Source organism: Barbus barbus (assembly GCF_936440315.1).
Source record: "Barbus barbus genome assembly, chromosome: 17".
In the NCBI taxonomy this organism is placed as follows: Eukaryota; Metazoa; Chordata; class Actinopteri; order Cypriniformes; family Cyprinidae; genus Barbus; species Barbus barbus.
The window spans coordinates 6,597,045-6,612,659 of record NC_136745.1 but is presented as its reverse complement, the minus strand read 5'-3'; positions in this window follow the sequence as shown (position 1 = coordinate 6,612,659).

The following is a 15,615-nucleotide window of genomic DNA, read 5'->3' as shown; positions in this document are numbered from 1 at the left end:
TGAGAGAGGTTTATCTATATATATATATATATATATATTGAATGGAATTCATTGTTTGTGTATGAATATTGATCTCGATCACCTGCACATTCGCAAAGTTTCCAGCAGTTCCAACCCGTCTTTACAGGCCTAGTAAAGATTTTGGTGTGTTTAAATGTAAGCTCTTCATTATTTGAAAGGGTTTAAATTTTAGAAACTGTCAATATGCTGTCTTTATAAATACAAATCTGTGTTCTGCAGGCCTTCTTTGATAGTCTAATTCTTCCTGAGTATGTGTTCATAATGGGTCAGTTAGGGCACAAGAACACGTTAGCCTGTTATGTGTCACCTGCTCAGCAAAGAGAGTCATTAGCCTGCTTTTCTTTCATGACCTCTACGAGTCAGGGTCCAACATGTGGGCAGTCAGGATCATTGGCAGTCTCTCACAACTGGTCACAACTTCTTTGAAACATGATATTCAAAAGACTCACTTCAGAAGCATCAATTAACAACCGAGCAAACTCCTGCTAAGTCACTACACTACTGCACCTTTAAACCTGCAATCACGTTGTCAGTTTCCCACATACATACATTCTATAGTCCCATTTTTACAGATATAGACTACAGTTAAGTTTTTTTTTTTTTTTTTTCAAATTAAATTGATCATAAGTGCAGTGAAGAAGTTTCAAAAGATTTTCATGTCAAATTAATCCTGTTCTTTCGAAGTTTTAAAGTAATATAGAGGGCATTTGTGACCCTGGACCACAAAAGCAGTCATAAGGGTAAATTATCCGAAATTGAGATTTATACATCATCTGAAAGCTGACAAAAAAAAATAAAAATTCCGTTGATGTATGGTTTGTAATGATAGGACATCATTTGGCCGAGATATAACTATTTGACAATCTGGAATCTGAGGGTGCAAAAAAAAAAAAAATCTAAATATTGAGAAATCGCCTTTAAAGTTGTCCAAATAAAGTTATTAGCAATGCATATTACTAGCCAAAAATTAAGTTTTGATATATTTACAGTAGGAAATTTACAAAATATATTCATGGAACATGATCTTTACTTAACATCCTAATCATTTTTGGCATAATAGAAAAAAATCAATAATTTTGACCCATACAATGTATTTTTGGCTATTGCTACAAATATACCCCCAGTGACTTAAGACTGGCTTTGTGGTCCAGGGTCACATTTATGGAAGAATTCTTTTAGTGGATGTGAGCATTATTAGCTGCAATGCAGGAGTTCTTTCTCACACATTCACACACACACACACACACACACACACACACATACACACAAGCACACGCATTCACACATAGTCACTCTCTGCACACTGAACTCTCTTTCTCTTACTATGATTTAGCACTTGTCACCATGAGGGATTGCTGAGGGTTTTGGCAAAGCCCTTGATTATGCATGAACAGCATAACTAAAATAGACACTGATAGACCTTACTATTTTGGGGGGTTTTATGACACTAATCGTAAGGTTTTATTTTTTTTGGACAGTTCATAGCTTATCTTCACCACTGTATGAAAACACAGGTGATATGTATTTTTTTATAGACAGAGTCCCCTATAAATAAGCCATTTTAATTTTAGATAAATTTCTCTATAGTTTAAAAATTTCTGGTCAACAGGGTAGTACATCAGGGCTAAAAGCCAAAAAGCTTGTTAAATAATATGTCAGTTTTACTTGTTTTAAACTATATGATGACAAATACATTTAACATTAATAATTAAAAATGCACATATAAAAGGTAGCATAATTTCTTTGCACATACACACACACACACACACACAAAAAAAAAAAAAAGATTCACCACTGATATTAGCATATTTATTTATTTATTTATTTATTTTTACCTCAAATGCTATATTTTCACTTTTCCCACAGTTGCTGAAAATCTTCTGATTTAATCACCTTCAACAAAATTCAAAATCATCTTTTGTACATGTCTCATAGTCACAGTGTTTCTCATTAATTCAGCAACATTTTAAAAACTACTAGAAGTGCTCACAAAATCAGACACTTTCGAGATGGTCCTCACTGCTGAACACAAGATCCAGGGGGTGAGGTTGGATCCAGATCCAACTCCTCCTACCTTACATACACCTAAATCTCCCCATCTCCACCCCCTGATCCCTAAACCCACCCATCTCCGATCTCCACCCCTAGATGTGGATCCAAGCCCACCCCCTGGATCTTTGTTCTGCATTGAAGGGCTACTGACACTTTCTGCATTGCCTGGCGTCAAACAGGTGTTCAGAAAAGTGCTGTGGTGTTATTTGTTGCTATTTAATGCTGTAGGAAAAAATAAAATTAAAGGTCCCAGGGGACCTTTAGCTCGGTTGTACCCTATATTTGGTAACTGTGTAAGCAGAATATTAATGATGGTTGAATTTTAACTTTAGTATCTCAGCTGAGGGACAATATCACCTCGGGCACACATTCAATTTTCAATAATTCAATGTCAATTACTTTATAATGCATAGAACACAGACACTGAAAGTTACAGAATTGTTATTTAAATAGGCATTCCCAATATCAATGCTTTATTTATAAAGGGTTTTCAGTATAGTTTTTTTTTTTTTACGGATAACTGTCTGGACACGTTACTGTTCCACTGAGTTAAGAATAGACACCCTCATTCCCACAGGAACATTAGTCAACCAGTCACATGCATCTTCTGGTTCTTCTCAGCATTATACAGAAAAGCCCATGAAAGGTGTTAAGGTGTTTTCTGTTGATTCAAAATGCGGTTCTTTACTGCAGAGCAGAGTAAACATATCCATCGCGTTTTGTCACACTGTGCAAGAATGGAAAGATTTAGAGGAAAAATGGCAGTTGCTAAGTAACCATTTTAGCTGGTAGAACAGCAGATGGTGGTGGTGTGTTCATGAGTGATTCTGCATGTGTGTGTTTGCGTGAGGTAGATAAAGAGAGAGAGGAGAACTAGAGAAAAGTCCCTGATGAGAGGACCAAGAGATCATCTCTGCATTCAGAAAATTACCCTTGCTACACAATGTTCAAAAACATCACACAACTTAGATCAAGGCACGCTGGTTTGCATTGCACTATAGATTTGCCGTACCGTTACACTTGTAAATCATTTAGTTGCTTTAGTAATTGTAAACACACACATGTCGCTGACACACAAACAGTTTGAGAGCCATTTTGAGACTAAGGATCCATACACAGACTTAAATCAAGCAATCAAACAAAACATGGTATATACAGCAACAATAAACTTGAAGAGGCCTATGCTGCTACAGTTTTAATAATGATGACCATTTTCAAGAAACATCTATTTCAGTTTTTGTACATCCACAATTTAGGGTGACATTTTTTTTGTAATTGTGGAACTTATTCTGAGTGAATATTCTTTCAATATTTGTTCCCCTTCTCATTGTACTATATACTTACAAATGACTGTATTACTGTTTATATTAATGCCACCCAATTCAAATTAGTTTAGGTTTAAAAATGTTACATAGAGCAAGTCTTAAAAAAGAAAGGTTCCTTTTTTGGAAGTGATGATTATTTTAACATCCATGGAAACCTTCCATTTCACAAACGGTTCTTTAGAGTGGAAGATTATTAAAATGTTTTACATTTTATTTTATTATTATTGCTATTTGTTTTTTTTTATTATTATTTATAATTTTTTTTTTTTTTTTTAGTAGCAACGGTTCACTGAAAGGTCCTTTGGAGAACACAAAATGTTTTTTTTCTATGACATTGCTTTGAAAAGCTTTATTGAAACTTTTATTTGTAAAACAATTAGAAGTACTATTCTGGATTCCCCAAAGAACATTTCAGTTCTTAAATTACCCATTTTTCCTAGTGTGAATAATTTTAATGTTCAAAAATTCTGAAGAACCTCAAAAATAGTCAAAAAAATATTTTGTTTCCACGGATGTTTCCAAAGGTTCTTCACACAAATACTGATGCCAAAAAAATGTATTTATTTTTAATAGTCTTATAAATAGTTTTCTGTAAATAGTATTACTTACCAGTAAATAGACTACTAAGCACATCTGCTGTGGAGATGCAAAGGTGATGTGTCTGCATAAAGCTCTGCAGGTCTCCATAGAAGTGAAACGCCCACTGCTTACAAAGTTCTACCCAATATTGTTCATTACATTGCAAGTTTGTTTATGAAATAGTTTGGCTAATTTCATTTTGCTTTCAGCTACCAATCAGCGTGCAATTCTTTCAGCTCCGTTTAACACGCTTTAACATTTAAATCCATTCAGCAGAATTCCACAGACTTTCCCCCAAAAGCGGCTCGGAAAATGCAGAAACATCAGCAGATTGCGACTAGACCTGGGGTAAAAACAGCATTTAACTGCACAGAGCTTTAAACAAATAATTTTTTGACACCGCAATTTTATGTTGTTCAACCACAGATCATCCCTAAAAGGATTCTTCAAATTCTTTAAATCCTAGTCAAAAATGCTAAAGGATTCCTACTGGAATATCTATTATAATCTGAAGCCAGTGGAGCCTATGGGAATGGGAATTTTCAAATAGGATTCCATAAAAAATAAAAATAAAATAAAGAACACCCAGTTCCCAACAAGACTGCTGTGATTCCCAGTAGGATAAGTGTCACTGTAGGATATCAAAAGTTCTATGGAAATCTTTTAAAACTATAGCTCCTTGAGGAACTGAAGTGTACTGTAAGTCATACGCGACACAGATATAGTTTTGATAAAAAACATCCAAAACGAATCAAACAATACTGTATTAATTTCATTGTATCCTGTGGGATCTTACAAATGCTTGTTTGATCCCATTAAAACTATTTCTAAATCATGACAAGGGAATAACGATTTTTTCCCCATAGAACAAGTTAGTGCTCATTGAGAGCTTTCCGCTACTGCAAAGCGATGTATATTTTTTTTTTCGACTGAAGCAGATGTGAAACATTAATGCTGGATGGGGAGCCAGGTTGCTGTGGAGTCTGTCATTAATATTCATACCTCATAGAGGTTGTATTTGACTAATGAGGTGCCATGTGGCCAGAGGAACAATTACAAGTGATGAGAGCGGCCTGATGGGAAGGTTTATGTGCAACATGGTGCCCAAAGGTCTTGACATCTGCTTACTTTGGGCAATGGCACTTTTGGACATGGACTGGCTTCTGGTCATAACATGAATGGTTATTGTGTGACTGCCAAGGGGCATATTGCAACATAACAAAACACAGCGAGTCTGTTTGGGGTGACGTGCAGTTAATAAAAACATCTGCTCAGTCAGGAGTGACTTCTATGGACGAATATAGAATAGAATCACTCACAAATGGGCAATGGACTGGATGTATGCCTTAAAAATTAAATAGATATGCTATACAAAAATGTAAATTACCTACCTACCTACCTACCCTCTTGTAAATTATACCTTTTATAAAAAAATTAAATGTTGACAAGCACTAAAAAGAGAGAGAGAAAAAAAAGTAAGAAAAGTTGTACAGAGCCAGAAAATAGTTTGTAAAAGTAATACTCAGAACGTAAAAGTAATACTCTGTTCACATACTGTTATTCTTCTACCATAAAGTAAGGAATGTGATTTCAGAAGCAGCCATTAAGCATAATTAACATTTTGTCTACAAATTAAAATTAAGACTTTTTTATTTATTTGTTTCTTTGAAGGGTGTGATATCTATCAAACCATAAAACAGTAGCCTAAATAAATGACTGTGTTTTAGTAACATCTTTAAACTGTGTTGGGAAACAATTGCTTTGTTAACGATTTCAATTTTACACCGTGCACAAAAGCAGTGCATTTCAAATAGACTAATCACAGTTAACATTATTTCAATTGTGTATAGTCATCAGTCATTTCTACACATTCATAATTGAAGATTATGCTTTGTGCACGCTTATTTAACTTGCCTTAGTGCTTCACTCTTTTCATTGAACAGCTTGTTGTTACTGGTACGGTTTCCATGAAGAGCATTTCAGTCTTTCTGTTACTGATTAGTCTAAGTGGGATTTTGTTAAGATAATTTTCTTACATTTGTACTGATTTATTTGACAGTTATTCAACAAAAAAAAAAAAAAAAAAAAAAAAAAAAAAAAAGTGTTATTTCTTGCACTGTTGTTGCATGCATTTTGAAAAAAAACTAACTTTTGAATATAAATCATCTATCCATCCATCCATCCATCCATCCATCCATCTATCTATCTATACTTCAGATGGCGCCGCAGATGGCAGCTACAGTCTTTGCTCTTCAGTGTTTGTACTGTTTTTGTTTTTCTGTTTTTTGTTTCTCAAATACGATCAGTTTTACCAGGGATGACCTGCTGAACATTCGGCAGAACACACCACAAAATCTTTTACCGGATTTTGACTATTCGGATGTTTTGCTGGACATTGTAGTTGGCGGAGCCGTAGCTCTGGTCAAACGTTTCAGGACGCTTGTGAAGCTTCGTCAGCACGGATTCGAACAGCGTTGCCTAGCATCCATCTGGCGAATCTCCGCTCTCTACCCAACCAAATGGACAAACTCCTTCTGCTCTCCCGGACAATCAAGGATTTTTCTAACTCTGCATTTCATGGAAACCTGGCTGAATGGCGACATTCCGGACAGCGTGCTAAATCTGGCTAACTTCCAGCTGATCAGAGCAGATCAGTATTGTAGAAATGGTACGCACTATGTCCTGCTTGGTTCATATATGCTTGTGAAGTGGGGGTTTATGTGATTCAGCTCTGAGTGATTGTAGAGAAGTGGCTTATCATTGGTTGCAACTAATGCTTCACACACCCCTTCTCATCAGTGAAAGCTGAGGTTCACCTGAGAGAAATTGTTCAATTTAGGAGACATTTTCTGGAAAAAAAACTTTTTTTTATAAAATTTGCTTGACAGATTTTGACAACTAGTTCAACATTTGTGTATGTAATGACTCAAGCAATGAAATGAGGACTATTAGTTTTATATGGATTGACTATTCAGCATTCACAAGTATAGTTAATTTTGACTGACATGACATAAGCACATGATAATGTTATAAAACAGCAGAGAGTTGTATGAAAGCAATTGATGCATGTCCAAAAGCATTTGCAATTTGTTGTAAGGAATGAGAAACTGCTACTATGATGTGCACAAATTACTAAATGTTGTGGAGGTTGAACTAACTGTTGTGCAAATGTAAATAGTGATGTGAGAAATGCACCAAAGCGACTGAGAAAAACTGTAAGTGAAGTTAAAGTGCGCCAGGTCTTCAGAAAGAACAAAAGAAGGAAAGCACAAGGCCCAGCCTGCCTAAAAATCTGTGCTGACCAGCTGGCCCCCATCTTCACACAGATCTTCAACAGATCACTGGAGCTGTGCGAAGTCCCCTCATGCTTCAAATGCTCCAACATCGTCCCAAAGAAACCCAAAATTACTGGACTTAATGGCTACAGACCTGTGGCTCTAACGGCATCATTTGAAAGACTGGTTTTGGCTTATCTGAAGGACATCATTGGACCCTTACTGGACCCCCTGCTTGCCTACAGAACAAACAGGTCTGTGGATAATGCTGTCAATATGGGACTGCGCTTCACCCTGCAGCATCTGGACAGACAAGAGACTTGTGTGAGGATCCTGTTTGTAGACTTCAGCTCCGCTTTTAACACCATCATCCCGAACACCCTTCAGAATAAACTGACACAGCTCTCCGTCCCCACCTCTGTCTGTCAGTGGATCAACAGCTTCCAGTTAGTAAAGCTTGGTAAATTCACATCCAATACCCACACTATCAGCACTGGAGCTCATCAGAGCTGCGTTCTCTCCCCACTACTCTTCTCCCTCTAGTTTACACCAACGACTGCACATATAAAGACCCCTCTGTCAAGCTCCTTAAGTTTGCAGACGACACCACACTGACATCACACATCCAGGATGGTGATGAGTCTGCTTACAGATGGGAGGTTAAGGAGCTGGCTGTATGGTGCAATCTTAACAACCTGGAGCTTAACACGCTCAAAACTGTGGAGATGATCATGGACTTCAAGAGAAACCCCCCTTCTCTCCCCCCACTCACCATCATGAACAGTACTGTGACTGCAGTGGAGTCATTCAGATTCCTGGGCACCACCATCTCTCAGGACCTGAAGTGGGATATTCACATTGACTCCATTGTCAGGAAGGCCCAGCAGAGGTTGTACTTTCTTCGCCAGCTGAGGAAGTTCAACTTGCCACAGGAGCTGCTGAAACAGTTCTACTCTGCAATCATCGAATCCATCCTCTGCACCTCAATAACTGTCTGGTTCAGCTCAGCTACCAAATCTCACCTCAGAAGAATACGGAGAGTAGTCCGGACTGCTGAACGAATCATTAGTACAACCCTCCCCACTCTCCAAGAACTGTACTTATCCAGAGTGAGCAAAAGGGCTGGTAAAATCACTCTGGACCCCTCACATCCAGCACACTCCCTGTTTGAACTGTTACCGTCTGGTTGACGCTACAGAGCTCTGTGCACCAGAACGACCAGACACAGAAACAGTTTATTCCCTCAGGCAATCCATTTAATTTGATATGCACCTCTGTGCTTGGCCTCTTCTTCCTCTTCCTCTGTTTTGCCTCTGTACACTTCCATGCATCCTTACTCCACTTCTTCCTCTCGGCTGTTGTCCCTGATCGTTTTCTGGATGTTCATCCATCGTCAAAATGTGTAACTTTTGTGTTGTCCTCTGTCTGTATATGCTTTCCAAATGAAGGGTCATGAAATGCACCTTTGAGCTATTTCAGAGAATTTGTTTATAATTGGTTGGTCTATATTCTCTTCTTTAGTGAGAGTCAAGATTTACTTGCACAATTCATAGCAAATTTACAAAAATTCTAATAGAGATGTGTAGAAAATATGCTTGACAGTTTAGGCAAGGCAAGGCAAGGCAAGTTTATTTATATAGCACATTTCATACACAGTGGTAATTCAAAGTGCTTTACATAAAAGAAAGTGAAATAGACATTAAAATCAATAAAAACATGGAAATAAGAATAATAAAAACAAGGAATTTTAAAATGATATAGAAAATGATTTAAAATAAATTTAAAGAAAATGATTATACATAAAATATATTGCAGTCTGTTCGGACATATAGCACAGTGCTCATTCAACAAATGCACAGTTAAACAGATGAGTTTTGAGTCTTGATTTAAATGTGGCTAATGTTTTAGCACATCTGATCTCTTCTGGAAGCTGGTTCCAACTGCGGGCCGCATAATAGCTAAATGCAGACTCCCCTTGTTTTGTGTGAACCCTTGGTATTTCTAACTGACTCGATCCTAATGATCTGAGTGGTCTGTTCGGTTTATATTCAGTGAGCATATCAGCAATATATTTAGGTCCTAGGCCATTGAGTGACTTATAAACGAGTAAAAGTACTTTAAAATCAATCCTAAATGTAACTGGAAGCCAGTGTAAGGACCTGAGGACTGGTGTGATATGCTCAGATTTTCTGGTTCTAGTCAGAATCCTGGCAGCAGCGTTCTGGATGAGCTGCAGTTGTCTAATGGTCTTCTTGGGAAGGCCGGTGAGGAGACCATTACAGTAATCCACCCTGCTGGTGATTTGTTTATGACAACTAGATCAACCATTTTGCATTTAATGACTTATACGATGAACTTCTGACTATATGTTTTGAGGGGTAAGGCAGTAGCACAGAGAACTATATAATACATTTTGAGCAACATGACAATAGCAACTGATAATGTAGGAAACAGCAGACAAATGTACATAATCATTTGCTTGAATGTACCAAAGCAATCACAACTTGTTCAAAAGAATGAGAAACTGCTTTTATGATGTGCACAAGTGACTAGATGATGTGGAGGTTGAACAAGTAGTTTTGAAAATTTAATTTCTGTTCTGAGAAATGCACCAAAGCAACTGAGAAAAACTGTAAACAGATCTATCTATCTGTCTAACTGTCTGTCTGTCGTCTGTCTGTCTGTCTATCTATCTATTGTGACGAGTCGGCTGCCTCCCCCCTTATTATCATCACCACCCCGTCCCGTATTCGCCGCTCTTCACCAGGCTCCCGACGGGAGTGGGTGTGTGAGAGAGGAGGGGCGCTGACACATCCAGGGCTGGCGGCGTGTGATGAGGCGCACCTGATCTAAAATAGAGCATCAATGAGCTGAAGCACAACATTCAAATACTTGGCTGCAGCACGCTTCTGAAACCCTCCACCTTCCCCAGCTCCACCTGTATAGATCTACTACCAGGTGATTTCATGTATGTTATATACAGGGGTTAACTGTTTTATGTGAGGAAACAGTATTTCTTACATGCACTCAGCAGTATGTCTGTAGTCTCGGTACTTGCAGCATAGCAGATCTATTCTGCCAATTTTACAGTGTAACTAAAATTGCAATACTGCATTTACAAAAAAAAATAAAAATCCAATAAGTAAAATTCCAATATTAGTATTGACAGCTGTCTTACTTTCTTCATTTTCAAACATTAAACAGTCAAGCTGTTATTTTGTCAGGAAACTGCAGGGAGCCCTTAAAGTTTCTCTTTTGTTGACAACAGACAATTTATAAGCACTTATCATTACAAGTTTGTGAGAATGCTCATTTATTGCACATTGCGGTCCCAAATGCACGTCACATGCGCCTCAAACACAGAGCACATGCTGAGATTTTGGAAAAGCATTTAATGTGAATGGAGCCATTCTGAAGCACTGAAAACAAGTAAATTATATATTTATTTTATTAAACTACAGCCTATGCAATTTGATAATCATACTAATCCGTATTGTGATTTTGATTAACCATGCAGCCCCATTTTTAAAGCATTGCTTATGTCAAATGTATTTATTTTGTAGTGAGGTTACATTTTCTGCTTTGTCTACGTGCTTATTAGCAGTGGTTCATTAGCAGTTTAGATTAACTTTAGCTACCTTGACACCTGCATTATTGTGTTGGTTACAAAGCACTTTTTAGTATTATCAAGTAGGCTGAAATATTAACATTATATCAGCTAATTAAATAAGCAGGCAGGCAGGAAATATAAAATATGTTTACATCTTTTTGTGAAATGTTCTGAAATGAATAAAAATTATCTTTCCAGCCTTAATATCCGCTTAATATGAAGCTTGGGTTACAACCAAGCCCTAAATAAAACCCACTGCAAGCTTCTGCTGGCCACATCTGTCTTCATTAGTTGCTTCAAAGTTTAATTACACATCAGTGCTTGTGTCAGCACATTGCAGAACACTTGAAATCCTCCTCATGTCATATACTTGATAATGTTACTGCACATATTTGCAATGCAAGTTATTAAAATCACCTTTGTCTTTATGCTTGCACTTTGTGCTTTATACCTCTCCATTTGTATGAGACAGCGGGAACAGCTTTTATTGTATTTTTAATCAGTGCATTGCTTTAAAAAGGCTTATCCAGACACTAAAGCTAGACATCTATTCAAACGCATGCAGCATATCTACTGTAAAAAATATTAAACAGCTTACTGCACAGTAATCATATTTACAGTTCAAATTATGATTAGTTCATTGACTCCTCTTACTATTTATCCTCCAAATTTCAGCATATTGAAATGACATGTTTGTTTATGGTTTAAGAAATACTGTTTTAATTTGTTTACACAATTGTCAGAATAAATTTCATGCATCACTTTGACGTTGGCCCTAATCCACAAGACTTCACTGGTAGTCTGGAAGCGTGTTTTTTTTTTTTTTCTTCTTCTTTTTTTTTTTTTGCAACTGAAGCACAAATGTTGTCCCTTCATTTTGTTCCATTTAACTTTTGATTGCAACTGGCTCCCAAAATCTTGTTCAGGCATGTTTAAAGACAGAAAGCCTTTTGATGCACTTCTCATGTCTTACAGTATGTACATCCACACATTTTTATTTTTATTTTTTATCTTTATCTGCATATTATACCAAGAAAGATTTTATTAGAGCCAAACATTTTAACACATTACCAGTGTAAATCATAAATTATTCATTAACCTTGGCCTGCATCAAAACTATCTTTCCATTCCGCTGATGCGAAAGATCAAATTAATTTCTCTGATGTCAAATCAGCGCATTCTCAAATATACTGAAGCAGATTTACTCAGTATCTCATCCTAACAGGTGACAGAGATCCAACCGTAAACTAATTGGATGCGCAGTGGTCAATCACATCTGCTTCTATTCAGCAGCTCTGTGTAGTGTGTTAGAATGGGAAGTCTGCACTTGTTACTGCTGCTCAACCATGCAGTCCTCACATCCGATAAGCCTCCAGAGTGTGTGCTAGGTGAGAATGAACCTGAGAACACACACAGCGTGAGGTAAAGAGATTGCTCCTTCCATACACACTGGTGCTGTGAGAAACTAATTTACTGCATAGAGGGGTGGGCAGACAAAACAGAACACTGGTTATTTTGGTGATGGATTGCACTTTTTTGCATCAATTCAAATCATATTATTTATTACGCCACTAGCATTTATAAAATGAGAAATTCTAAAATTAGTCTAAGCAATGTCCTTGAAGATTTCAGCTGACAGCTGTAGCAACATCCCCCATCCCCAAACCTCTAATGATCATTTAATTTTTGTTTTCCAACTAGCTCCACATTTATTCCTTCATGGGGATACCCTGGCAGAGGTGCAATCCCAAAAGGCTGGCCCAGAACCGAGGGTCTTATGATTTACGTGTTACAGAAAAAAGTTGATGGAATTGGAAATCCTGTCATTAAAATGGAGCATACAATATAACACAGAATAGCACACATTTTGACATGTTTTGGATGAACAGATCAAAAGTAGGGCAGAACAATTAATCAAATTCATATGGTGGACTTGTACATATGCAATTATTAAACTGCATAAACAGACAGACAGAAAGAAAGAAAGAAAGAAAGAAAGAAAGAAAGAAAGAAAGAAAGAAAGAAAGAAAGAAAGAAAGAAAGACATTAAAATGAATGTGGGTGAATTAAACAGATTTCTTCTTAATATTATGATTATTATGATTAATATTAGGCCTATTATTAGGGGTAAACCTTATTGTTGTTGTTATTATTATTATTATCATTATCGTTGTTGTTGTTGCTGTTAAAACCGTAATTAATTTACATTTATGTATTTAGCAGACGCTTTTATCCAAAGCGGCTTACATTGCATTCAGGCTATACATTTTTTATCAATATGTGTGTGTCCTGGGAATTGAATTTAATTAATTAAATAATTATTTAATTGTTAAACTTGTATGAATTCAATTGATTAGGTATGCTTGTTGATGATTAATATTACTTTACTTTACTTTACTTTTGTCATTTAGCAGACGCTTTTGTCCAAAGCGACTTACAAATAAGAAAAAGTAACTAAAACTAAAAAGTTACAACTCTATAAATACTATCTACCCACATATTTAAGAAAATAAAGAAATTAAATAAAAAGCTACTACTATCCCTTGCCGGTGTCCCTGCCCGGTGGAGTCGCACGGTAGAGTCGATGGTCTTTACACTCTTTACTTTTTTACTTTTGTCATTTAGCAGACGCTTTTGTCCAAAGCGACTTACAAATAAGAAAAAGTAACTAAAACTAAAAAGTTACAACTCTATAAATACTATCTACCCACATATTTAAGAAAATAAAGAAATTAAATAAAAAGCTACTACTATCCCTTGCCGGTGTCCCTGCCCGGTGGAGTCGCACGGTAGAGTCGATGGTCTTTACACTCTTTACTTTTTTACTTTTGTCATTTAGCAGACGCTTTTGTCCAAAGCGACTTACAAATAAGAAAAAGTAACTAAAACTAAAAAGTTACAACTCTATAAATACTATCTACCCACATATTTAAGAAAATAAAGAAATTAAATAAAAAGCTACTACTATCCCTTGCCGGTGTCCCTGCCCGGTGGAGTCGCACGGTAGAGTCGATGGTCTTTACACTCTTTGGTCTTCACACTAAGAGGGCTTCACACGACGACTGCCGCGACCGCTGCCGCGGTATAATAACCTTTATTATACCAAACCAACAAATGATCATTTCAATTCAGCTGGACCCACTTTCCTGTTTATCAACTACAAATGGCCAAGCAAGTGCACACACTGACAAGATACACGATACAGTACGAGACCAAACGCGATTTCAGCAACTCTCATCCTAGTAAACAAAATAAGCGTTTCCTAGCAACGGCAAATGCGCTAAACACTGAGACAAGTAAATACACTTACGAGCTGATTTTAAACTTCCGCTGATAGACTGCTTCTCTTAAAGACCACTTCATTACACTGCCTTCTGCTGGCGCTTGAACCCACTTTCCTGTTTATCAACTACAAATGGCCAAGCAAGTGCACACACTGACAAGATACACGATACAGTACGAGACCAAACGCGATTTCAGCAACTCTCATCCTAGTAAACAAAATAAGCGTTTCCTAGCAACGGCAAATGCGCTAAACACTGAGACAAGTAAATACACTTACGAGCTGATTTTAAACTTCCGCTGATAGACTGCTTCTCTTAAAGACCACTTCATTACACTGCCTTCTAGGCTACTAGGCTAGTTAACATTTAATTGTTTAGGCAGAGATTTACACGTTCAAATCTGAGATTATGTTAAACGAGGAGTTATTCTGTATGTAAAATATGAATCTAAACAAGCGTGCACAGTACGGATACCTGTGCTTTGCATCCGCTTTCTGCTGATTGATGAACTAGATTGACAGAATGGCCGACCTACCCGGTCAACGAACTGGGTATAGCTACCAGTTCGTTCAATTCGTTCACGAACGGGACATCTCTCCCTCGTTCAGACTCAAAACAGAGCCATCTCGGTCAATGAAAATGTTTGGTTTGAAACTTACTTTGCAACCATTAAAAAGTAGGCTATATATAGTTTTATATAGTATTAATATGGGTAGTATGAAGGTAATTTGGACAAACTACATCCACCATGTTTTCATGTGACCTATCAGCATGGGTTAATGTTATTAATATTAAATGTATGTTCATAGGGCCCTATGAAACGTTGGGGGTTACAGATACCACAAGCCCTGATTAAGCAGGGCATTTAACATTACAAATGTGAAAATAATTATAAAATTTATTGTCCCTGATATTAACAAATGTGCATCTAAAAACTATTTTACCTAGTACGTATTTGTTTCAGAGGGACTATTTACAATCAGGTGTTAATAGTACTTGCCCCACAGCACAGCTATTTGCAGAATATTTTTAATTAGACGGCCTGGATGGGAGTACAATATTATAGAGTAAAACACCATATGATTATACTGATTATATAGTTATATTATAGTATTACATGATTATCAGCAGTCTTGTGCTTACAGCCAAAACATAACTATGCTGCTATACAGAACAACACCACTTTTGTGCATGTGATATTTCTTGAGAATTGTTGGTATATTTTCATAGTGTGGCACTAAAGTTTCTATCATAAACTTTTTCATTTTATTTTGTATGTTTCAATGTCTACTCATACATAAATAAATACGTCTACAGATATGATAACACTGCTTTACCATGTCATGTAGTTTTAATAAACAGTTTATCGTTCACCAGAAGTCCTCCAAGACCGGTTTATTCACTTATTTTACAGTGGACGTTCATTGGAATAAAATGCAACAATTATTCAGGCTGCTTTTCCTCTTCTA